The sequence below is a fragment of the Notamacropus eugenii genome, chromosome 1 (assembly GCF_028372415.1).
Source record: "Notamacropus eugenii isolate mMacEug1 chromosome 1, mMacEug1.pri_v2, whole genome shotgun sequence".
NCBI lineage: Eukaryota > Metazoa > Chordata > Mammalia > Diprotodontia > Macropodidae > Notamacropus > Notamacropus eugenii.
The window spans coordinates 468,480,165-468,507,874 of NC_092872.1; positions in this window are offsets into that span (position 1 = coordinate 468,480,165).

A 27,710-nucleotide genomic window follows, 5' to 3' on the forward strand; every position below is an offset into this window, starting at 1 on the left:
TTAACGACACACGCCATCCTCCTGATTTGCATGGAGCCAATACAGTTTCCTGTTTGCCCTCCTCCCTTCTCCTCTCTATCCTCTCGGATTCCTGGCTCCCTCTGAGCTCACTTCTCCTTCAACCTCACAAATACTGGAGCCCTGCTATCAGAACACAGCACTTAAATAATGTGAAATTTCACTGATGCCGGCGAAATAAAAGTGAGTTTTACAAAACCAAGTTCCTTCCCTGAACATAATAACAGTAAATTTCTAGGGTCCTGTAGTGTAATATCCATTAGATTTATTATGTTGCAATTCCCAGTCCCACTAGTTCTGCCTGAGGGTGAGTATATTACATTTCATCATAGTTTCATTTTCTCCTACAGATGAGAAATGGGAATGCGATTGCAGTTATGTAGCATGCATGTGTTAAATCTGATCTCTAATAAAATCAAACACATCACAACTCAAAGCACTTTAGCACAGTGTCGGCAAAATGAAACACCATCTGTCATCGCGTAGAGATTGCCTTATTATAACGTAGAATCAAACTGCTCAGTGTGAACACTGTTACTTAATAAATGGGTAAATGGAAACTGATAATTATGATCTTATTTATTTTAAATGATTAGTTAAAACCACCAAAAGCGCAGCGTAATTTGTCAATTAGACACTCTGGACCCTGCAACAACACGGAAAGCAAACACCCCTCAGTCAAAGTGGTAAATAGACTTGCAGGGAAAACAAGGGGGAGGGATGTGAGAGAGACACTTCTAAGACCTGCCAGAGCCAGGATGGAGGCAGGAGCTAAAGACTTAAGAAACTGTTGTCAGGACTGATTAGGGGAATGGGGCTTCGACACTCTAATTACCTAGTATTTTACTTCTTCTCCAACCCCTGATCCCCCTATGCCTCTCTCCCTAAAATTCTACCAGCAGTTCAGCTACAATAACAGACTGAACCCAGCAAATAGATGCTGTGATGTTGCCTGGCTGTAGTTCTTATGTGCCACAGTAAAAGGTGAGATGTTATTTCCTTTACCAGTCTATTGGGATGGAAGGTGAAGGGTGTCTAAACTAGGAAGTTTTATCTGACTCCAACTGGAAGGCTTTTTTATCGAGTCCAGTCATACCCAGAAGCAACCATTAATAGGCTGATAAGGAGGTGGAGGAAACAATGCCACTGTGGAGAGATTGGGGGTTTAAATTCTCACCCCAAATTCTCCTTTCAGTCAATGAGCTGCTACAAGCCCACCCAGATGCAGAATGGCGCCTTTTCTCATCTCTGCACAAAAGAAAATGACTCCCTGTGATCAGGGATGCCGGTGACTTTCTCTTCCTAATGCTTTTACCTATAATCTTGATTCTTGTCCTGATGGAGACTAAACCATTCCGGTGACATTGTATAATGTGCAGAGAGTCTGTGAGCCCAATAAGATGTCAATAGAAATGTCTCTTGTCCCTGCACTGATGTCATTTGATGTTGAGAGAAGCCTATGTAATACCAAGGGATTGAAAATATTGACTCTTCCTCTGGGTTGATATTCATGCTCTAAAGCAGCCTTGCAGTTACTGCAACTTCAAAAAAATCCTCTCAGCCCACAAGAAATTTCTCTGCCAGCCTACTGGCTTTCTCCAGGCTTTGCTATCCTTTGGCAGGGACTGGAGATGGTGTACCTGATGGCAAAGTGAAAGACCCCGTCTTGAGAAATTCAATGCAAAGAAATAAATGCATGCCAACCCTGCAATATGACTGTGAAACTTGGATAGGTCCATGATCTCATCTTAGTCAGTCTTCCCTATGTAGACCACAATCAATCCACGTCTTCTTATCTTTGAATAATTGACAGTTAAACAGATCTTCAGTCATCAAAGGCCTTCACATTTCTTTGAAGCTTCACAACATGGTGATATGTCTAATTACTACTGTTTTACAAATAAGAAAACTGAAGGATGGAAATGAAGTGACTTGCCCTAGGTCGCACAGTTAGTATCTGGGTGGGATTTGAAATCAAGCCTTCCTGAATCCAAGTGAAATATACTACACCATGTTGCTTTTCCACTCCCTTTCCCAAATCCTCTATGGAAAAAGGTCTCTTGTCTCATAGATCCTATTCACTGATGAGATTTCACCATAGCAGATACTCAATGTATGAGAGCAGGGAATGGGAAAAGTATTTATTAATTGCCACCTCTATGTCAGACATTGTGATAAACACTTTACAAATATATCATTTAGAATGCACATATTTTAATAATTCATGGGTAGCAACAGGGACAGCTAGGTGGCACATGGATAGAGTGCTGGGCCCAGAGTCAGGAAGACTCATCTTCCTGAGTTCAAATCTGGCCTCAAATGTTTACTAGCTTTGGGACTCTGGGCAAATTATTTAGCCCTATTTTGCCTCAGTTTTCTCATCTGTAAAATGAGCTGGAGAAGGAAATGGCAAAGCACTCCAGTATCTTTGCCTAGAAAATCCCCAATGGGGTCCTGAAGAGTTGAGCATGACTAAAAAACAATATGGTATATGGACTATTAATCTTTATCCCTTTTTCTCCTTACGTAACTGACTGTCTTCTTTTCTAGGCCTGTATCTCCTTGTGAAATCTTTTACACTACTACTTGTTCTCAAGATATTGTTGTTAATTAATAGGCTGTGGCCTACCTATACCCATAATGCCTCTCTCATTATCCTTGGGGTTAATGAATATCTTGATTCTTCAAAGATTGTAATGTTTGATGTCATCAGCTGTATAGCATTACCAGGAGAATCCTACTGTTGTTGTCAAGATGAGTCTATATCAGGGGATAGATTGGGAAAATTGAGAATACGCTGTAACTTCTCAGATACAATCCAGGATGATTTCCTCCTCTCACTCAATTCTAGGTCAAACTTGTCCATCTGCAATGTCTACCAGAGATAGAGAGAGAGAAAGAGAGAGAGATACAGATACAGATATGAATATAAATAAGATATATATATGTATAGATTATATAGATATATAGATGCAGATATAGTCACACATAACCATACAGACATACAGAAAGAAAGAGGTGCTGTTTGAGGGACTAACACAATAGATTACTCATCCAACTACATGCCTTTAGCTAGATAGTATATGTTCTTCATCCACTTGATTTTTCCTGTGTGGATTGCTAGCCCATTGGTGATATAAAACTAATTCAGCTAATAATATAGTAGATAAAAAGTACATATAGTAGATTTAAAACTAATTCAGTAGATAATATAGAACAATCATAGTACATTGATCTCTCTCCAGTCTCTCTCCTCCATTTCCATCCTTCATATAGATGCCACATTAATCTTGTCTTTCCCTCTGCTGCTCATAAACTAAAACAAAAACTTCTTAATCTATCATTTCAAGCATTCCACAAGTGGGTTACAATGTACGTTTCCAATCTTATCTCACCTTACTTATTCCCCTTCATCTTTTCATTGTACCTACAAAGCCAGATTTTTTCCCAGTTTTGTCCTATACTCTCTTACCTTTTATGCCTATTCATTCACCCTTCCCCATGTCTAGAATGTACTCCCTACTCCTGCTGGAGTCTTTCTCTTTTTTGCACTCTGCATGCCCTCAGGCCCTTCATCATTGCCAGTGATCAGGATCTCAAGTGGAAACAATTTAAGAAGCCCTGGTCTGGCACACATTAGCCAAGTGATTTTGGACAATTAATTCCCTTGACTAAATATCTATTTCCTCTTCAGCAAAATGAAACAGGTGGATCTAGCTGATTTCTAAGATCTCTTCAAGCTATGACATTCTATGATTCCAGGATTCTGTTATTAATCATTGTTATTATTGTGAAATTAATAACTATTCACATTGTATTTTAAAGTTTGCATACCAATTTTTGATGACAATATTCCCATTTTACAGATAAAGAAACTAAGACTCTAAAGAGAATTGCCCAAGGTCACACAGATGGTCTTAAATTATAAATTCTGTGAGTTCTGTAACCCTGAGGAACCTCTTTCAAGAAGTTCTCAAGATCAAAATTATTTTCTGAAGAATCCTAAAATGTGATTTTCCTATTAAAATACTTTTCCCCATTCCAGTGACATATCTATGTAAGGCCAGATTTTCTTTGTATACTTCGACTAAAACAACATATCAAAATAGATTGAATGCAGAAGCACATATGAAAATCCAACTGTCTTAAGTCAGACATTAAAGAAATTTGCAAAAATATGTAAAAACAATGCCACTCTTCACACTATTTTTGGTTGTTGAAAATATACTTTTTTTTAAAATAAAAATATGCTATTCATGTTACTATGTAATGGGTTTATTATTATTTCAAATGAAAGAACTAAATAATTTTAAAATATATCAGTTTTAATTTCTAATGTGGTAAATAACAATATATAGATACACATATCTATATCTAGATATATATACTTTATATAAATAAAAGCTTTTTGAGGCCCCTAGTAATTTTTAAGAATGTAAAGTAGTCCTGAGACCAAAAAGGTTGAAAAAAGCTGTCCTGTTTTTTAACCAGAAACTTGCACATAGTAGGCCTCAATAAAAGTGAACTGAATTGGATTGAATTACCCTCTATGGCAACTCACAACCTCTCTCAACCTCAATTTTTTTTATATCAGTCAAATAGGAATAACAGTATCTACTCAAATAGGAATACCACTACTACTACCAATAAGAGGTCAGATGGCATTATTATCTTTAGGTACTGCTTTGGATTCCACTCAGAATTAAGGTTTGCAGGGCCAGCATTCAAAGCTTCAACTTTCTCTGTCTCTCTGCCTCTCTCTCTGTCTGTCTCTTTCTCTTTCTCTCTGTCTCTGTCTCCCTCTCTCTTTATGTCTCTCTCTGTCTCCCTCTTTCTCTCTCTCTCTCTCTCTCTCTCTCTCTCTCTCTGTCTCTCTCTCTGTCTCTCTCTCTCTCTCTGTCTCTCTCTCTCTCTCTCTCTCTGTCTCTCTCTCTGTCTCTCTCTCTGTCTCTCTCTCTCTCTCTCTGTCTCTGTCTGTCTCTCTCTCTGTCTGTCTCTCTCTCTGTCTGTCTCTCTCTCTCTCTGTCTCTCTGTCTCTCTCTCTCTCTCTCTCTCTCTCTCTCTCTCTCTCTCTCTCTCTCTCTCTCTCTCTCTCTCTGTCTCCTCTCTCTCCTGCCTGGGCTGGTTTAATTTAGACCCTGAACATTAGTTTAACAAAGTGCTTTTATGTTTATTATATTGGATTAGCAAATTATAAGATATCATATGAGGCTTGTGAGAATACCCAGACAAATAGCCTGCACGCAGGGAACACTCAGATACTCACCATATGTGCTTCATTTATTAAAGCTTTATACTGCGAGCTCTGGGAGGACCAGCCTCTTTACCAAGGGGCCCCTGAGGATTGGTTGCTAGGAAGTTACAAAAGCTAGTGTTTTTAATGAGATTTAAAGTATCATAAATTATATATTATTTTCTGCACTTAGGCCGTTCACTGCTCTTCGGTTTATTTTGTATTTCATTTTGCATTTGTGACACATAATCCCTTTACATACAAAACATCAAGCACACAGAATTCCCTCAGAAATTAAAGGAAAATTACATTTCAAATTTTTTTTCTCACTAAAAAAAAGTTCATACTGCTTCTTACCCACCCCTTCATCCCCCTTCAGCATGTCCAAGGCAGGCAATCAAGAAGAATTTATTTTCACTGGGTTTAAAAAAAATTAATCCCAGCCTTTACCAATAATAATTACTCAAGTGAATATTGTAAGTCTGGTCTAGTGTTGCTGCTAATAAGAATTCTCATAATTCCATTTTCAGATGAGCTGGTTAATGTGGCTTCCACAGGTTTAATTCCACCCATAATTCCAAAGGCAGTATCTACAGAGGGTGTTAGGCAGGCCCCTTCCCCAACTCCTTTCCATTTTCAACATTAAATAAAGAGGCAGCCATTTCACAAAAGAAATTCAAAAACTATTTCCTTTAACTGCCCATCTTCAAGGAGGCAAATCATTATGCAAATGTTGGCCACAGAACAGACTGCCCAGGAGGCCTTCACCCAATCTGCATAATAAAAGGCAGCCATGGGGTCACAAAATGGCAACAGACATGTTTCTGCCTAAAGTAGCCCCGATAAGACAAATTAAGATGGTGGTCTTCACTTAAGAAATTGTTTTGATCTGTCAATTTGTGGTGAAATGAGATTTTAACATCTATCTGACCTAGATAACATTCCCAGAAAAATATTAGCTTTTTTTTTAGCATCACAACTTAAGTGCTAAGCTCTGCCCAAACGGCCCTATGTAACATTTTAGAGCCGATAGGCTGCTTTCAGTAACATCACAGCCATTTAGTTTAATAGGCTCTATTTTTCACTTTTAACAGAAATCAAGAGCGCTAAAAAGGAGTAATTAATCAATTCTGGCAGAATTTTTAGAAACATTCATAAAGCCATGGCAAAGGAAATCTGAATGGCTGTAACGGGGCCAGAGCTATCGTTCCTGAACAATCTCATTACTATGTTTTGAGTAATCTTTGTCTTCCCATAATACATAGCCAATTTATTGTAACTTGTCACTCCCCTGAATGGTCCACAGGGACTCTAAAATGAGTCTGCTATATCTGCTATGGGCTTCTGATCCTCCATTTTGACTTGTTTAAGATTCTGAGAAGATTTTCAATTTCTCTCAGTGCATTGGGAAGCCAAAGAGCAAATTCCTGCACTCCCTACAAGGACTGTAGCTCACTTAGAATTCCCGTACCAGGTCCTCATGACACAAGCTTATTCAAATACTATATGCACCAAGATGTCTTTTTCCTTTTCTATCTGTCCTGTATTCAAGAGTGTTTTTCATTTACAAGCTACATTCTTTGCCAAAAATTCCCAGAAGGCTTTCTCATGATGGGAGAATGGGATAAGGAAACTGGATCAAGCAAGAGCTGCAGAACAAAAACTGTCTATTAACCAGATTGGATCCAAAGTTTTATTCTCCCATTATTTGGAATTTAGCTGTTTGGCATCACTCATTTCTATAGAGTGTGAGTATAGGTTTGCTGTCTTCAATATATATTTAGTTCTTCAGTGCAAGAAAGGATATTTTTATACCTGGAGCAAATTTGGCTGAATTGTAGAGAATCCTGGGTGCCATGGTGATGGCAAAATCCTCAGTATGCTGGGTCAAGTGTCGTTGCACAAGGCATAGTGTGGTGGGAGCAATGCCCAACACATATACACATATGCTCATGCACATGCACACATGCTCATGCACACACACACACACACACACACACACACACACACACACACACACTCCCATGCAAGTTAGTCTCATTTTTCCTTAAAAGGCATCTAAAGCAACTCCTAAGACTTGATTGGCTCAAGGGAGTATTTGTATCACTTACTGGTAAGTATAAAACAGACAAGAGAAATACCAGGTGTTCTCCAATACTTGGCAAGTCAACTGTGATGGGTAATAGAGGTAGGAGAGTTTTACTAAGATCAATGAACTTGAGGTGTCCTCAAAGCATATACTAATAATAATAACAACAAAAATTCGCACTTACATAGTGCTTTAAGTTTTACAAAGCACTTGATCCTCACAACAATCTTGGGAGATGTTTTATTTTTGTCCCTATTTTACATGTTGAGGTGATTTACTCAGGGTCACACAACTAGTAAGTATCTAACATAGGATTCAAACTAAGGTCCTCTTAATTCCAAATCCAACACTGTGCCGTATATATCCTTGTTGAATATTCTTCTCCTATAGCTAAGTAAATCTTTTATTAACTGTGGAATGATTTGTGAATGTCTCATTTTGTTCCAATATCTCACATAAATTACCAGGGCACTGGTCTGAGTAAGGCCCAACAAAGAACTATTGGTGTGGACCAGCAGAAGACCACAAGGTAAGGAATAGGGATGGTGTCAAAATGAAGAGAAAACTCAATTCTAGGCTTTTGCCCCCTGGAACAAAGCCCTGATTACCATATGCTAGCTATGGCACTGCTTGTTGGGAGAAAAGTAAGTTTTAGGGTTAAAATTCTCAATATAAATGAAACATGAAAAGAGGAAAGCTAAGTCAGATCCTGTTCTTGCTTGCTCCCTTCAATGACAAGCATTGTTGAAAGTGACTTCCATATCATGAAATTCAAAGCTGGAAGCAACCTCAGAGATTTTCTAGTTCAATTCCATTATTTTATTGAGGAGGAAACTGAGCTGCAGAAAGGCCAAGTATCTGCCTAGGGTTCATACAAGTAGTAAGTAGACGAGCCAGGACTAAAATTCAGGTCTTCTGAATCCAAAAATAGTGCTCTTCCCTTAATACTTTTTCCCTTAATACTTTTTCCTTAATACTTCCCTTAATCTCTTTTTCTTCATTTTCTTCAGAAATGACAACTCTCATCAGTTACTTTCAACAAATATTTATGGTGCTAATCCCTGTGCAAGGGAGTAGGATGCTAAAACAAAAAAATCGAATAGTCCCAGTCATTAAGGAGATTATAAACTATGAATAAGAGAAGAAAACAAAAGACAGAGTCATAGGGGTGCCCATATTTGGGGGGGAAGAGGAAGAAGAAAAACCAGTGAAAAAATGAAGGGGAAAGAGGGGCATAAATATGAGAAAAGAACTAAGAGAGCATCACAGAAGTGAAGAGGGTATACATTAGGAGATGATGGTCTCCTCCTTTATATTTGCTTACCACGTTCTAATTTCTATTATAGTTATTAATGTACTTATATCTTCAAATAGACTCCAAATTCCTTAATTGCAGAGATTGTTCCTTTTAATTGCTTATCTTTTTAACCTCCTCCCCATCCCAGTGTGCCAGGCCTAGAGGCCTGTGGGCTACCCGAGTCTTCCCTTACCTCTATCGGAGGTCTTCGGTTGGCCAAACCGGATGCTCGGATGAGAGAAAGGATGTTCCAGAGTCGAACAAGGGTTGAGCTTTATTTCAGGGTCTAGTTACAAGTGCAGGGGAATTCTTCCTTAGGAGGGAGCGAAGAATCTCCCAAGGAGGCAAAGATCTTACAATAAGAGATTGGAAGTAGAAGTATAAGTGGGAAGAGAGGGGGAGGGGAGAGAGGAGAGAGGAAAAGCGGAGCCTTGTTGTCCTCACACGTGGCCCCTCCGCCCAAGAGAACTTTCAGGCTTTCCTGATCCTACTTAAGCTCTCCAGCCGCATAGTTTGCATCTGAATACCGCGCTGTTAGGTGTGCCCAGATCCGGGACAATCTCGAGGGCGGGGAGAGCTCTGTCCCATCACGTTTCTCACGGGAAGAGGCGGAAATACACGAGATAGCTCGGTTCACCTCGATTCCCAGTCGTTTCCTGGGGGGGCCTCGTGAGAACTCTAAAATTTAGAAGTTCCCACCTTTACCCGCCCGAGACTGTCCACATGGAATTGAGCTTCCATCCCCAGCATCTCCCCCTTTTTGTTTTGCGCGGCACGCACATGGCTCTAGAGCAAACAGTGGCTGGAGGCTGAGTGGGTTAGGAAGGCCTTTAGCATATGAGTACCCTACAACAAGACTTCATTTACACAGAAATCTGCAGCTAGCACAACTGACAAAGAGAGGCATCAAATAAAACAAAGATGAAGCTAAATGGCTGAGTTACAACAAGAGAAAGGGCAATCACTAATTCCAAAGCATATTCTAAGAGAAGCAGCTAGTGCTGGCGCCTTACACATCACCACCCCCTCAGTCATGCAAATGGATCTCAACAGCCAAGCCTGAATGGCCAAGCCTGTGGTATTCAGGTGAAAAGTTGGTCATCTCCCGAAAAGTTGGTCACCCCTTCCCCCATCAATGTCCTGGGTTTGTGATATCAAAGTCCTCCTTCAGCCGCTGGAAAGAGATGCCTAGATGGAGTGGTCAGCAATGTTGGGATGAGTGCTGCTTCCTCTCTGGGCAGCAGGGTTAAAGCTGTCATCAGCAGACTCAGGTGGTGCATGATCCTTCTCCGGGGTCTCCGGGCTCTCTGGGGTCTCCGCCTCCTGCGTCTCCGCCGTCTCCGACATCGGTTTCCACCGACGGATCCTTCTAATGGGAATCCACGCATTCCCTTTTCCTGTGGAGACACAAACATACCCTGGACCCCATATTAGTATCTTATACAGACCTTTCCATTTCCCTGAGGCCATATCCTTTACCATGGCCCATGTGTCCTTATTTGCAGCCTGGGTATTACTTTCCTTGCGGGGTTGTCTTGGAATAGTCACAAAATGTCTCATAGCTGGAGTAGTATGTGAGTTTTTTGAGATATGCAAAAAATTGTGTGTATACACAGCTGTATCAAGCTCTGATTGTGTTAGGCAATCTCTTAATCCCCCCCTTTTTTGTTTAGTGAGAATCGCCTTTAAGGTAAAGTTGATAAGAATGCATAGTGGCTGTTTATTTTGGTATAGCTGCTGCCAGGTGCTTACAAATGCTTGAGTAACATCTGTAAGGAACCTGAATTTTACGGATTTTTTCTTTATAACAAACACAGGAGCATTCCAGGGTGACTGTGATGGCTCTATATTTCCTTTTTCTAATTGCTCCTTAACCAATAGTTGTAGTGCCTGCAGTTTTTCTAGAGTCAGGGGCCATTGCTCCACCCAAATTGGGGTGTCTGACTTCCAATTCAAGGGTGGGGACTCCAGTGCAACAGCAATGGCCCTTACTAAAAATTTGATAGCTTCATCCCCAGGAGGCTCATGATGTCTCTGCCCCAGATGTTAAAACTAAGTCCTGGAATCACCAACGGCCATACGGTCCCTTGGCAATCCTCTGCCTCCCACTTTACTGGGTGCATTGTCTCTAAGGTATTTTGGCACCCTCCTATTCCCCACACTGGTCTCTGGCTTTCTTTAAGCTTCCAGTGCCGGGGTACTGAGCGACCGCTAAGGCAGGTCCTATCTGCTCCAGTATCAAGGAGGCCAGTCATGGGAATTCCATTGAGCCAGATTGTACACTCAGGTCTATTCTGTCCTATTTCCTTTAGTAACTGGATTTGAACTGAGTGCTTTAAGGGAAGGGCAATAGCTATGGGAAGCTGATCCTGGCCCCTCCCTGTACTTATTTCTTTCTGCCCAGGGGTAAGGCAGGCTCTAGCTAAGCTCTTCCAGTCATTAGGAGTCAGAACGAACTGACCACTGAGAGTCTCAAGCATGGCTATGACAAAGGGTGAATTAGGGCCGTGCTTGGTACAAGCCTCTTTGAGAGTCGCTACTCTCTTCCACTCTATAGGTATGTGGCTCCTCCAAACCCCACCGGGGATACTGGGGTCCGCTATTTCTAGCACAGGAAATGTCCCTACGTCTTCTCCATTCTCTATAGCCTTTCGTATTCCCTTTTCCAAACTGGACTGTGGTCCTGGACTGTCTGACCAATGGAGCATGCTATAAGGAGGCGCAGAGGGAAGACACGGCGTATGCTCCCCTGCTTCACCTTTCCCATCAGCTAGATGGTGCTCCGAATCTATTTTTTCTCTACACTCCTTAACTTTCTGCTTACCAGGGTTCTCCCCTCCCCTCTCTCCGCTTCCACTCTCATTCGAATCCCGCCCTGGCCTCTCCGGCCCTTCCAAAAGGCTCTTAATTACACCGAATATCAGGAAATCTAAATCCTCCAGCTCCCCGGGGCATTGTTGCTCATAAGCGGTCATTTGTTCTCCGACCGCTCCCCATCTTTCTCTTGATATTCCTGTCTGCGCGAGCCAAGAAGAAACTTTCCAAATCCTTTTACAAAATTCTCGGAGGTCGTTTAACTCTATAGTGACCCCCGCCTCCCTGCATTCCCTGTAAAGTATCTCAGCCCAGACCTCCTGTTCCTCTGGCTTTATTACTGGCAATTGATTCCCCATCCCTGCCCTTTTCCCATGGGTGTGGGAAGCTACTCTCACTCTTTCTCTCCTTCCGAATCTAGGATTCGGGACTCGCGTCTTTCACAGCCCATTCCGGGTGTTCCCAAAGCACCCAGGAATCTGCGTCTGTCCGTGTTTGGAATGTGCCAACTGCCAGGACTAGAGGCCTGTGGGCTACCCGAGTCTTCCCTTACCTCTATCGGAGGTCTTCGGTTGGCCAAACCGGATGCTCGGATGAGAGAAAGGATGTTCCAGAGTCGAACAAGGGTTGAGCTTTATTTCAGGGTCTAGTTACAAGTGCAGGGGAATTCTTCCTTAGGAGGGAGCGAAGAATCTCCCAAGGAGGCAAAGATCTTACAATAAGAGATTGGAAGTAGAAGTATAAGTGGGAAGAGAGGGGGAGGGGAGAGAGGAGAGAGGAAAAGCGGAGCCTTGTTGTCCTCACACGTGGCCCCTCCGCCCAAGAGAACTTTCAGGCTTTCCTGATCCTACTTAAGCTCTCCAGCCACATAGTTTGCATCTGAATACCGCGCTGTTAGGTGTGCCCAGATCCGGGACAATCTCGAGGGCGGGGAGAGCTCTCTCCCATCACGTTTCTCATGGGAAGAGGCGGAAATACACGAGATAGCTCGGTTCACCTCGATTCCCAGTCGTTTCCTGGGGGGGGCCTCGTGAGAACTCTAAGATTTAGAAGTTCCCACCTTTACCCGCCCGAGACTGTCCACATGGAATTGAGCTTCCATCCCCAGCACCAGTGCTTGCCATATGGCATATTAAATAATGCTGTCCAAGTGGACCTGGGTTTCAAATCTCACCTCTGACCCTTATTGCTTGTATGGCATTGGGCAAATAGTCAATAAACATTTACTGAGCACCTACTATGTATCAGGTACTATGCTAAGAACTGAGGATCCAAAAGGAAAAAGAAAAATAATCCTTACCCTCAAGGAGCTTGCAATCTAAGACAGTACCCAAAAGGAAGCTGAAAAGTTGAGGGGGGTGCCAGAGGGTAACCAAGGTCTGGGGCATGATTGTGGGGTTGAAAGCAAGCAGAGCATGTGATGGAAAGATGGAGAAAATTGGAAAATTCTGATCTCTTGATAAGGAGAGGCTTTGGAGGACCTTATACCTCAGCCATCCAACCTCTAATCGAAGGGGTGAGACAACTGAGGGTAGCAAAGCATTGTTAAGAATCAAAGCTGAGGCCTACCAGAAAGCCATGATGAAAAAAAGAGTCTGGACAATATCTTCCAGGAAATCATCAAGGAAAACTGCCCAGAAGTGTTGGATTCAGAGGGCAAAATAGTCATTGAAAGAATCCACTGTTCACATCCCGAAAAGGATCCCAAACTCAAAACACCAAGAAATATTGCTACCAAATTCCAGAACTACCAAGTGAAGGAGAAAATACAACAGGCAGCCAGAAAGAAACCATTCAAATATTGAAGAGCTACAGTCAGGATCACACAGGACCTTGCAGCTTCTACATTAAAAGATCAAGGGAATTGGAATATGATATTCCAGAAGGCAAAGGAGCTGGGACTACAACCAAGGATCAATGACTCAGCAAAGTACAGCATAACATTTCAGGCAAGCAGATGGATATTCAACGAAATAAGGGATTTCCAGACCTTTCTGACATAAAGGCCAGAATCCAATAGAAAATTCAGTCTTCAAAAGCAGGTCTCAAGAGAGGCATAAAAAGGTAAACAGAAAAAAAGAAAAACTTGTAACTCAATTTGGGCAAACTGTTTACCTCCCTATGAGGGAAGATGATACTTGTTAATCTTGAGAATTGTACAACTATTATAAAATATAAAAGGGATATACATAGGTAGAAGGAACAGGTATAAAGTAAATGATGTGATGATAAAAATGTGATTTAAGCATGCAAATGCATTGTAACATGACATGTGAAAAGGAGGAAGCAGAAAATGGTAAAGTACATCACAGGAAGAAGTACAAAATTATATTACAGTAGAGGGGAAAGAGGGGAGGGAGATGAGCATTGTTTGAGAGATACTCTCATCTGATTTGGTTCAAGGAGGGATAAATAATAAATAATAAACTTGATTGAGTATATAATAAATATAATGTAATAAATAAACATATAAATAATAAACTTAATAAAAATAAATAATAAACTTAAGTACATAAATCTAACTACCTCTATAGGCAGTAGGAGAGTAAGGGAGTAGAATGGAGAAGGGAAGATAAAAGGGAGGGAAGAAGTAGTATGGGTAAAGGGGAGTAAAAGAGAGGGGGGCTAAAAGAAGAAAGGGAAGACTGTGGGAGGTGGTGGTCAAAAGTGAAAACTCTAATGAGGAGGGAAAGGGAGACGGGAGAACTAAAAGCATGAACAGTGGGGAAGAGGATGGAGGGAAAGGCACAGATTGTAATCTGTGAATGTGAATGGAATGAACTTTCCCATAAAATGGAGGCGGATAGCAGAATGGATTAAAAGCCATAATCTAACAATATGTTGTTTACAAGAAACACATTTGAAATGGGGGGATACACACAGGGTAAAGGTAAAAGGTTGGAGCAGAATATATTGTGTTTCAGCTGATGTAAGAAAAGTAGGAGTAGCAATCTTAATCTCAGACAAAGCAAAAGCAGAAATAGATCTAATCAAAAGAGATAAGGAAGGAAATTATATTCTGCTAAAAGGCACCATAGACATTGAAACAATATCATTACTAAACATGTATGCTCCAAGTGGTATAGCATCCAAATTCTTAGAGGAGAGGTTGGGGGAGTTGCAGGAAGAAATAGACAGCAAAACTATACTAGTGGGAGACCTCAATCTCCCCCTCTCTGAACTTGATAAATCCAACCTCAAAATAAACAAGAAAGAAGATAAGGAGGTAAATAAAACTGTGGATAAGATAGATATGATAGATCTCTGGAGAAAATTGAATGGGGATAGAAAGGAATATAACTTTTTCTCAGTAGTACATGACACATATATAAAAACTGACCATGTTCTAGGACATAAAAACCTCACAATCCAGTGCAGAAAGGCAGAGATAGTCAATGCAGCCTTCTCAGATCATAATGCAATAAAAATTATATGTGATAAGAGGCCATGGAAAGATAAACTAAAAATTAATTGGAAACTAAGTAATCTAATCCTAAAGAAGGAGTGGGTTAAACAACAAATCATAGAAACAATCAATAACTTCATTCAAGAGAATGACAATAATGAGACAACCTACCAAATCTTATGGGACACTGCAAAAGCACTTCTCAGGGGAAGTTTTATATCTTTGAATGCCTACATGAATAAAACAGAGAAAGAGGAGATCACTGAGTTGGGCATGCAGCTGAAAAAGCTAGAAAAAGAACAAATTTAAAACCTCCAGGCAAATACCAAATTAGAAATACTGAAAACCAAAGGAGAGATTAATAAAATTGAAATTAAGAAAACTATTGAACTAATAAATAAAACTAATAGTTGGTTTTATGAAAAAAACTAATAAAATTGATAAATCTTTGGTCAATTTGATTTAAAAAAAGAAAGAAGAAAACCAAATTACCAATATCAAAATGAAAAGGGTGAACTCACCTTCAATGAGGAGGAAATTAAAATAATATTTAGAAATTACTTTGCCCAACTTTATGCCATAAATTCAACAATCTATATGATGGATGATTATTTTAAAAAATATAAATTGCCCAGATTAACAGAGTAGGAAGTTGAATACTTAAACAACCCCATCTCAGAAAAGGAAATTGAATAAGCTATCAATGAACTCCCTAGGAAAAAATCTCCAGGGCCAGATGGGTTCACAAGTGGATTCTATCAAACATTTAAAGAAACGTTAATTCTAATACTATATAGACTATTTGGGAAATTTGGGGAAGAAGGAATCCTCCCAAATTCTTTTTATGATACAAATATAGTTTTGATACCTAAACCAGGAAGAGACAAAACAGAGAAAGAAAATTATAGACCAATTTCTCTAATGAATATAGATGCAAAAATTGTAAATAAGATTTTAGCAAAAAAGAATACAGCAACTTATCATGAGAATAATACATTATAATCATGTAGGATTCATACCAGGAATACAGGGCTGGCTCAATACTAGGAAAACTATTAGCATTATTGATCATATCAACAACAAAACTAACAAAAACCACATTATTATCTCAATAGATGCAGAAAAAGCTTTTGACAAAATACAACACCCATTCCTATTAAAAATACTGAAGAGCATAGGAATACAGGGAACTTTCCATAAAATAATAAGCAGTATCTACCTACAACCTTCAGCAAGCATTATATGCAATGGAGATAAGTTAGATGCACTTCCAATAAGATCAGGGGTGAAACAAGGATGTCCATTATCACCACTATTATTCAATGTGGTACTAGAAATGTTAGATATAGCAATTAGACAAGGTAAAGAAATTGAAGGAATTACAATAGGCAAAGAAGAAACTAAGTTATCACTCCTTGCAGATGATACGATGATACACTTAGAGAATCCCAGAAATTCCAGTAAAAAACTACTTGAAATAATAAACAACTGTGGCAAAGTTACAAGTTACAAAATAAACCCACACAAATCTTCTGCATTTCTATATATTAGTAATGAAGCCCAACAGCAAGAGGTAGAAAAAGAAATCCCATCTAAAGCTAGGGTAGACACTATAAAATATTTGGGAGTTTACCTGCCAAAACAACCCCAAGGACTATATGAACACAATTACAAGACACTTTTTGCACAGACAAAGACAGATCTAAGTAAGTGGAAAAACATCAGTTGCTCTTGGGTAGGTCAAGCCAATATAATAAAAATGACAATTATACCTAAATTAATTTACTTATTTAGTGCCGTGCCAATTAAACTATCAGATAATTATTTTCTAGGGCTAGAAAAAATGATATCAAAAATCATCTGGAAGAACAAAAACTCCAGAATATCAAGGGGATCAATGAAAAGAAATGCTAGGGAAGGGGGTGTAGCCCTAACACATCTCAAATTGCATTATAAAGCAGTAATTATCAAAACCACTTGGTATTGACTAAGAAACAGAAGGGTAGACAAGTAGAATATGCTAGGTACTCAAGACACAGTAGTCAATGAATATAGCAATCTACTGTTTCACAAACCCAAGGACTACAGCTTCTGGGATAAGAACTCACTTTTTAACAAAAATTGCTGGGAAAACTGGATAACAGCATGGTGGAAACTAGGCATAGACCAACGCCTGATACCATACACAGGAATAAAATCCAAATAGGTACACAATCTAGGTATAAAGATTGATACTATGGACAAATTGGTAGATCAAGGAACAGTGTATTTGTCAGATTTATGGAGAAGGAAAGAATTTTTGACTAAAGAAGAGATAGAAAGCATTATGAAATACAAGATGGATAATTTTGATTATATTAAACTGAAAAGTTTTTACACAACCAAACCCAATGCAATCAAAATTCAGAGTCCTGTAGTAAATTGGGAAAGAATTTTTACAGCTAATCTCAGGGATAAAAGTCTCATTTCTAGAATATATAGAGAACTGAGTCAAATGTACAACAATACAAGTCATTCCCCAATTGATAAATGGTCAAAGGATATGAACAGGCAATTTTCAGAGGAAGAAATTAAAAATATCTATAATCATATGAAAAAATGCTCTAAATCACTATTGATTGGAGAGATGCAAATCAAAACAACTCTGAGGTACCACATCACACCTATTAGATTGGCAAACATGATAGAACAGGAAAATGATAAATGTTGGAGAGCATGTGGGAGAGTTGGAACACTAATTCATTGTTGGTGGAGCTGTGAGCTCATCCAACCCATTCTGGAGAGTGCTTTGGAACTATGCCCAAACTGCTACAAAAATATGCATACCCTTTGACCCAGCAATATTACTTCTAGGACTGCATCCCCAAGAGATCATAAAAATTGGAAAGGGTCCTACATGTACAAAAATATTTATAGCAGCACTCTTTGTGGTGGCCAAAAACTGGAAGTCAAGGGGATGCCCATGAATTGGGGAATGGCTGAATAAATTATGGTATATGAATGTAATAGAATACTATTGTGCTATAAGAAATGATGAACAGAAAGACTTCAGAGAGACCTGGAAAGACCTGTATGATCTGATGCTGAGCAAAAGGAGCAGAACCAGGAGAACGTTGTGCACAGCAATGACCACAGTGTGTGAGTTTTTTCTGGTAGACTTGGAACTTCATTGCAATGCAAGGACTTAAAAAAAAAAATCCCAATGGTCTTTTAAGGCAAAATGCCTTCCACATCCAGAGAAAGCACTATGGAATTCAATCTCAGAATGTAGCAGATCATTTTTGTGTGCGTGTGCATGTATTACGTTTTGGTTTGTTATATGATTTCTCCCCTTCATTTTAATTCTTCTACACAGCATGACTATAGGGAAAATGTATTTAATAGGAATGTATGTGTAGAACCTATATAAAATTTTATGCTGTCTTGGGGACAGAATGGGGAGGGAGGGGGAAGGGAGAGGAAAAAAATCCAAGTTACATGGTAGTGATTGTAGAACACTGAAAATAAATAAAATTAATAATAAAAAAAAAGAATCAAAACTGAATCAATCAGACCAAGTCACATTATCCCCCTGGGTCTTACTTCCTTCATCTGTAAAATGAAGGTGTTGGACTAGGTGGCTATATGAGCTAATGCTAGATTGTGTGTAACATTAAAATGGCAGAGAAGTTGGGTTTGAAACATCAGAGAAGAATGCTGGGCAGGGGTCCACATGTCCTTGGTTTCAAGAACAAAGAGCCAGGGCCACCCTGGCTCATTCTCCACAGCAGGCTTAGGCTATCTTCATGTGACATTTCAGAGACCATTTGAAGATTTCTGTTTCATGACAGGGAGGGCAGACTCCCAGCTGATGCCTCAAAAAATGTCTTTGATTATTCTCTTGTAAACAATGGAAAGTCCATAAGGAGCTAGACTTAACTGTGGCATTTGACCTAGACATAAAACCCGACTGGATTTAAAACATACTCAGTGGTGATAGGTAATTTCAAACTATAATAATAATCATTCATCTTTATCAGGTTCAATGAAAGAAGGCCAGGGAGGGAGTCAGGACAGGGGTTTAACGAAACACCCTGAGTGAACCTTTATTTAAAAAAATTATATCACTATTTTATGTCTTATCTCTGCTTCAAGTGGGATAAAATATACAAAGTGCTTTGCAAACCTTAAAATGCTGCTCAAATCTGATATAATAGTGCCAAATAGCCAGCAAGTGATTAGTGAATAAATGGTGACTTGATTTTTATTTAACCAACTGGTTTGAACAAAGAATAGTTGAATTTGGTTTAAAATTTTTTTTAATTTTTATTTAATTCAAATTTTTGAAACGTTTTGGTCTGCACACAGCCCACATTCCTCTGAGAACTACAGTGAAATTAAGATGTACATTCCATGGTTGTAGTTTCCCCTCAATAAATAACTGTCCTAAGTCCCATGGGAAGTTGTAGTCCTTATGGTTCTTTAATTGTATATTCATCCTAGTCTGCTTTTTCCTCCACTCAATTTTAGTCTTGTAGAATCAATGGACTGCTTGAACCAGTGAAAATGGACTTTTTAGAAAGTTCTCTGTCTGGCATTAAAGCAAGATCTACATATGCAACATGAAGGGGTGAATAGAAATATTCACCCAACTATTCCTTCCACATCCTCTTCCTCCATCCCCAAAGGTTTTTCCTGAAATATCCATATAATTGATTAAATTAGAATTTTATGTTTTAATTAAATTATCTGGTGATTCAATCATGAATAATTGCTTCAGTTATCTGCTTCCTTTGGCTACTGTAGATGTCACCTCAAATGGCCATATATCTCCTTTCCACTAGGTCACTTTTCCAGCCTTGTTCTATATTACTTCCCTTTTCTAAACCTGTGTCCCAGACAAGCTTGACCACTAGTGGGCTCACCAAACTCAGCATGCCAACTTCTGCCTCTATATTTTTATATAAACCATTGTCTATGACTGGAATTCACCACTTCCTTAGCTCCAGCTGTGCTGACCTCATTGTTGTATGCCTGTGGAACATGGACACTCTACCAGTGCCATGCCAAGAAACTGAATCATTTCCATTTGAACTGTCTTAGAAAGATTCTGAGGATTACCTGGCAGGATGAGGTATGAGACACTGAAGTCCTTGGTGGAGCTGAACTGCCAAGCATTCAAACTATGCTTCAGAGAGTGCAACTCCAATGGGGGGGCCATGTTGTTCGAATGCAAAATGTACACTTGCCAAAAAGACTTTTATGGAGAACTCACATGGGGCAGGTGATCACATGGTGGTCAGAAAAAGCAATATGAGGACACTCTCAAGGTCTCTCTCAAGAACTTTGGATTTGACTATGTGACATGGGAGATACTGGCACAGGACTACTCACCATGGCGTACCCACATCAGAAAAGGATGCTGTGCTCTATGATCAAAGCAGAATTGAGACAGCACAAAGGAAACATAGGATGCATAAATTTGGAGTAACCATCTCAAATATTCACAAGGACTATCTGTGCCCAATCTTTGGTAGAGTATTCTGAGCTTATTGGTCTGATCAGCCACAGTTGGACACACTGAAACTTCACTTTATCAGGGTGGTATCTTTTTGGTCCTCTTCAAGAACAAAGGATGACAACCAACCAACCAGCTCTAGTCCAAATTCTATTCTGTTAAGCTAGGAACTCAAGTGTCACCTGCTCCATGAAGGCTTCCTCATTTCTCCTAGTTTGTTAGTATTCTTTTTTCTCCTTCCTCCAGTTACCTTGCATTTATTTGTTTGAATACTTGTTATGTACCTCTGAATCAAATTCAAGGACTGGTTTCAAATCCAGCCTCAGGTCCCTACTAGCTGTATGACCCTGGACAAGTCACTGAATCTCTGTTTGTCTCACTTTCCTCAACTGCAAAATAAATCCAAAATCAATATCCACATCCCAGAGTTTTTGTGAAGATCAAATGACATAACAGTAAAGCAATTAGCACAGTACCTGGCATATAATAGATGCTTTAAAAACACTTGTTTTGGGGGTAGAGCCAAGATGGCAGAGTAGAAGGATGGACCTGTAGAAGCTCTCCCTCCACAATCCATAAAATACCTGTAAAAAATTACTCTAAACAAATTCTAGAGCAACAGAAACCACAAAATGTCAGTGAAAGAAATTTCCAGCCCAAGATAGCCTGGAAGGCTGATAGGAAAGGTGTATTGAACCAGGCTCAGAGTACAGTGCAGCCCAACCTTGGCTCATGGTGGAACAGGCTTCAGAGGGGTGGAATCATGGGTAGCAGCTATGGTTCCAAGATTTCTCAACCCACAAATGCCAAAGACAGTTTCAAAAGTCAGTGAGAAATCTCTTTCACCTGGGTGAGAAGGGAATAGGGTCTAGCCCTAGCCCCAGCCCCAGGCAGTGCCAGCACCCATTTTTGGAGCTCTCAGCCTGGGGTAATTGAACAGTTGAGCTTGGTATCAGCCCGGAGTGAGTGCCCTGGGGTGAGGAGGAGTGCTGGCTGGTGGAGCTGGTGGAGGCTCTGGAGAGGGCATCATACTCACAGATCCTGGGCAGAAAAGCTTATGGTTGCTCCCAGACTAGAGCACAGGTCAGGAAAGGAGTAAACTCTCTCCCTTGATTGTGCCATTGTGGAGGAACTGAGAACTTATAGGTCCCTAGAGTATATCCTCCACTTGCCAAAGGACTCAAAAGTCAAGCAACTGGCTGGGAAAATGCCCAAAAAGGGGAAAAAATAAAACTATAGAAGGTTACTTTCTTGGTAAACAGGTATTTTCTTTCATCCTTTCAGATAAGGAAGAACAATGTATACAATCAGATGAAGACATCAAAGTCAAGGCTTCTACATTCAAAACCTCCAAAAAAGAACATGCAATGATCTCAGGCCATGGAAAAGCTCAAAAAGGATTTTGAAAATCAAGTAAGAGAGGTGGAGGAAAACTTGGGAAGAGAAATGAGAACAAGGCAAGAAAATCATGAAAAGCAAGTCAACAGCTTGCTAAAGGAGATCCAAAAAATGCTGAAGAAAATAGTGCCTTTAAAAATAGACTAACACAAACTGTAAAAGAGGTCTAAAAAGTCAATGAGGAGAAGAATTCTGTAAAGAGCAGAATTAACCAAATGGAAAAAGAGGTTCAAAAGCTCACTGAAGAAAATAGTTCTTTAAAAATTAGAATGGAGCAGATGGAAGCTAATGACTTTATGAGAAACCAAGAAATTACAAAACAAAACCAAAAGAATGAAAAAATAGAAAATATTGTGAAATATCTCATTGGAAAAACAACTGACCTGGAAAATAGATCCAGAAGACACAGTTCAAAAATTTTGGAACTACCTGAAAGCCATGATCAAAAAAAGAGAGTAAACTTCACCTTTCATGAAATTATCAAGGAAAACTGCCCTGATATTCTAGAACGAGAAGACAAAATGTGTGTGTGTTCATCCTTCGTTGCTGAAGAAGATCATGCCATCAGAAATAATGACATGACTTTTATTTGACTTTGTTTTGAGTGAGGGAGGGCTGAGCAGATAATCAGCCTCACTTCTCCAGAGCCATCTGAATCCAGTGACCAAATATTCATCAAGATAACTGGAGATGACCCAGGATGAAGTAATTGGGGTTAAGTGACTTGGCCAAGGTCACAAAGCTAGTGAGTGTCAAGTGTCTGAGGTGAGATTTGAACTCAGGTCCTCCTGACTCCTGCATTGGTACTCTATCCACTGCACCACCTAGCTGCCCCAGAGGGCAAAATAAATATTGAAAGAATCCACTGATCACTTCCTGAAAGAGATCTGAAAAGAAAAACCCCTAGGAATATTTTAGCCAGATTCCAGAGTTCCCAGGTTAAGCAGAAAATATTATAAGCAGCTAGAAAGAAACAATTTGAGTAATGTGGAAATGCAATCAGGATAACACAATATCTAGCAGCTTCTACATTTAGGGATCAGAGGGCTTGGAATATCATATTCCAGAAGTCAAAGGAACTAGGATTAAAACCAAGAATCACCTACACAGCAAAACTGAGTATAAAACTTCAGGGGAAAAAATGGTCATTCAATGAAATAGAGGACTTTCAAGCACTCTTGAGGAAAAGACCAGAGTTGAATAGAGAATTTGACTTTCAAACCCAAGAATCAAGAGAAGCATGAAAAGGTAAACGGGAAACAGAAATCATAAGAGACATATTAAAGTTGAACTGTTTACATTCCTACCTGGAAAGATAATATTTTTAACTCTTGAAACTTTTCTCAGTATTTGGATAGTTGGAGGGATCATACACACACACACACACACACACACACACACACACACACACACACACACATATATAAAATTAAGGGGTGAGAGAGGAATCTATTGGGACGTGAAAGGGAAAAATGAAATGGGACAAATTATCTCTCATAAAAGAAGCAAGAAAAAGTTTTATGAATGGAAGAGAAAAGGGGGGATGTGAGGGAAAAAATGCAGCATACTCTCATCACATTTGACTTAAGGAGGGAATAACATGCACACTCAATTTGGTATGAAAATCTATCTTACACTACAGGAAAGTAGGAGAGAAAAGGATAAGTGGGGTGGGAGGGATGATAGAAGGCTGGGGAAATGGGAGGAGGGAGTAATTAGAAGTAGATCCTTTAGGGGAAGGACAAGGTCAAAAGAGAAAATAGAACTACTAGAAAAATATAGTTTAGTCTTTCACAACATGACTATTATGGAAGTCATTTGCAAAACTACACATATGTAGCCAATATTGAATAGCCTGCCTTCTCAGTGGGGATGGGTGAGGAGGGAGGAAGGGAGAGAAGTTGGAATTCAGAGTTTTAGGAACGAATATTGAGAATTGTTTTTGTATACAACTAGGAAACAAGAAATACAGGTAATGAGGTATAGAAAGCTATCTTGCCCTACAAAAAAAGAGAGAAGATGGGGATAAGGGAAAGAAGGTGTGTGATAGATAGGAGGGCAGATTGGGGGAAAGGATAATCAGAATACACAGTGTTTTGGAGTGAGGGGAAGGGAGAGCTGGGGAGAAAATTTGGAACTCAAAATCTTATGAAAATGAATGTTGAAAACTAAATATAAATAAATTAATTTAAAAAAACAAATAAACACTTGTTTCCTTGTTTTCTCCAAGGGGTTACTTTGTTTTTGAATTTCCCAGAGCTGATCACAGTGTTGCACACAATAGGTGCCTAATAAATTTTTTGTTGAATTGGATTGGTTAGTTCAAAGGCAAATCTTAATGACAATGGACAAAAAAAAAACCTGATAATAAACCAGCATTCTAATATATCCAAAATAAAATATATCTCTTCCTAATTTTGCTTTTATCAAATTTTTCTTCTCACACTTTCCTGCTTTTGGGTCCCACAGAATGTGTCTGTCTGATTCCCTTAGCAAAGAAGACTAACCAATATCTTTACTAAGAATATATATGTAAGGGGAAAAAAAGGAAGGTCGAGGTCTTCTTGCCCACCTGCACTTCACACTGATTTTCCAGTTAAACTGCCACTACAGGAAACTAAAATAATAACCTATACAGCACAGCTTACATTTTTCTAAGCAGGTTCTTCAAAGGTGGCTATTAATTTCCCTCACAGGATACATGATGGGAAGTAAACAGGCGTTTTTTATATGTTGATAAACTCATGACTTAAGCTTCTTTCTCTCAATTACAGATAACACAACCTTCCCTGTATGTTAACCAGGCCCCAAACAAGGTCTTACAGGAATGGTTCTCCCACATGACCCTCCAAACAATAATTAGATATTCCCTTTGAAAGGAGAAAGCTTTTCAAAACATCAGAAAAAGATGGGGACAGTGGATGGTATTACTGTTCTCTGTCAAAATGTATGTTCTCAGGAGCCAGGTGAGAGGAGGTGTCATTAATCTTTCTGTTGCAGAAGCACTGAGCATCACTGGCAGCACAAGCTTAAATTCCAGGTCCCAAATGTTTGTTAAGGGCTCTCCTCCCCAATGTGGCCCCTTGTCATGTACCCAGAGTATCCCCCTCCTTTTAAATCCCCCATAGAGAGGTATGCTGGTAAACGGTTAACAACCAGCTCTACCACACACAAAAAAAGTACTAATAGCACACTTTGAAGTTAAATCTGCTATTATTAACACCTTCTCCATCCTTTTCTTAAGTCTAGACAATCAACAAAACTGTCAATTAAGACCTGATTTGTAGCATTTGCCCATTTCTGAGCTGTAAATATTCACAATGAAATTTAAAAATCAGCCCCACAAGCCACAAGACAGCCCTATACCCAGTCGCTGTGAGAATAGCTTTGGCATACATTCTGTGTAGGCAGAAAGTTACTCCTAGGGCCCAGACCACCTTTCCCAAATGAAAATGTCTTCACTAACCTGGCTTCTCAAGCTTTGTGGAATAATGCATGAGGTCCTGGAGGACAGGAGTCAAGTCTCACCTTTACTCTGTAATAATAATAATGATTATTATGATAATTTCTACTAGACCTGTGATCTCTTCAATGTGGGGAACTCCCAGGGAGGAACTCCCTTTGCTAATTCTAATCAGTACTTTCTGTGCAACCTCTGTTCTTAGACAGCTGCCTCTCTGTTTTCAGCATTATCTCAATGACATTATAAGCCAGCCAGCAGAAAAGTATTTAAGTGTTTACTATGTCTCAGGCACTATGCAAAGTACCAGGGTTACAAAATGGATTAAAAAAAATAACTTTTCCCTCAAGGAGCTTTTATTCTAATGGGGTAGAAAACATGTAAAGTGGATATAGATAGATAGATAGATAGATAGATAGATAGATAGATAGATAGATAGATAGATAGATAGATAGATAGATAGATGATAGATCGATAGATAAATACAGATATGTTTTCTCTATATAAGTATATCCTTTCTGTTCTCAAGTAGATGACCATCTTCCAGGTGAAGGATCAGTCTATTAAGGAGAACCTTAGCAAGACTCTTGCCAGCAATGACTAAGAGAGATACCCTCCTGTGATTGTCCCAGGAAAATCTATTCCCTTTATCTTCATAGAGATGGATAATGGAGGCATCCTTGAACTCCTAGGGGATAACCTTCTCTTACCATATAACCTGGACGATTTCAGTCAGCTTTTGAGCAATGCTCCCCCCCCCCCAAACCTTGTAAATCTCAGTTGGAATAGAACCAGCACCAGGTGCTTTGCCACATGAAAGGAGCTTAATGGCCCTCAAAACCTCTTCTTGGGTTGGAAGTTCAGCTAAGGAGGAATTGACTTCAACCTGAGGTAAATGGGCAATGGCCTTAGCATTGATTGATATGGTCTGTTCAGAACACTATGGAAGTGTTCAGTCCATCTTTCTAGAATCTTGTCCTTATCACTAATCAATGTGGTTCTATTGTTGTGATGCATCATAGGTTTTGGTCCATAAATAGCTTCTAGGCAATCATAAAAGTGCTTTGGATTGTCACTATCAGCATAAAACTGACTTTCATCTGCCTTCTTACTGAGCCAGGAATCTTGCATCTCTCTAAGCTTTGCTTGTACTTTAGTTTTCATGGAATTAAATGCTGCTGCTCTTAGAGATGGATGAACTATCCTGTTGGTAAATACTGTGGAATTCTTGTTTTTCATTTAGCAACTTCTGAATTTCTCCATCATTTTCATAAAACCAGTCTTGGTGTGTGCAAGTATACTGACCCCAGGTGAGCAAATGCAGTGCTATACATTAAATCTCTGAAAGCTGTCCACTCCTTTTCTGCTCCACTGTTGTCAACTGCGTGTTGGCTTAACTTTCCCACCAAATTAGCAATAAACTATTCACACTCAGAGAAGAGAACCAGTGTGGCTTCAGAAAGGGCCGAGGAACAGTTGAAATGCAGTTTGCTGCCCAAAAACTCTAGGAGAAATTCCAGCAGCAGAATGGAGGTCTGTACACAACATTTGTAGATCTGACCAAGGTCTTTGACACTATTGGTCAACAGGGCTTATGCAAAATTATGTCAAAATTTGGTTGCTCAGAAAATTTCCTCAGTATTGTATGTCAATTTCATGATGGCATGCTTGTCTGGGTTCTGGATAGTGGACAATGCTCTCACACCTTCCCAGTCACCAATGGAGTGAAAGAGGGCTGTGTACCTGCTCCCATGCTTTTTAGCATGATGATTTCAGTCATGTTGTCAAGTGCTTTCAAAGAAGATGAATAGGACATCTAGGTCAGCTACCATATTGATAGTTAAGTTCTTCAATTTGAAAAGGCTATAAACAAGCCAAGACCAAAGTGGAGGGACTATTGGTGCATGATCTTCTGTTTGCAGATAATTATGCATTCAATACAGCCTCTGTAGCCAAGATGCAATTAAGTATGGATCAATTCTCTGCGGCCTGTGCTAATTTTGGCCTAATAATTAACACCAAGAAAACACAGGTGCTCCATCAGCCACCACCACCACATCTATCCATGGAACCATCAGTCACAACAAAACGAGAAATTTTGAATGCTGTAGATAAGTTCACTTACCTTGATAGTGTACTTTCCAGGGATGTACACATTGACAATGAAGTTGACACACACATTACAGAGCTAGCTTAGTGTTTGGGAGGTTCCAAAGAAAGAGAAGAGGTATTAGGTTGACTACCAAATTGAAGGTCTACAGAGCCATTATGTTGACCTCATTGTTGCATGTCTGTGAAACATGGACAGTCTACCAGCGCCATGCTAAGAAACTGAATCATTTCCATTTGAACTGTCTTAAGAAGATTCTGAGGATCACCTGGCAGGAAAAAGTGCCAGACAATTTTTGACACTTGAGCAAGGACTTGCTCGAACTAAACTGCCAAGCATTTATGCCAAGCATTGTGCTTCAGAGAGCACAACTCCGATGAGCTGGCCA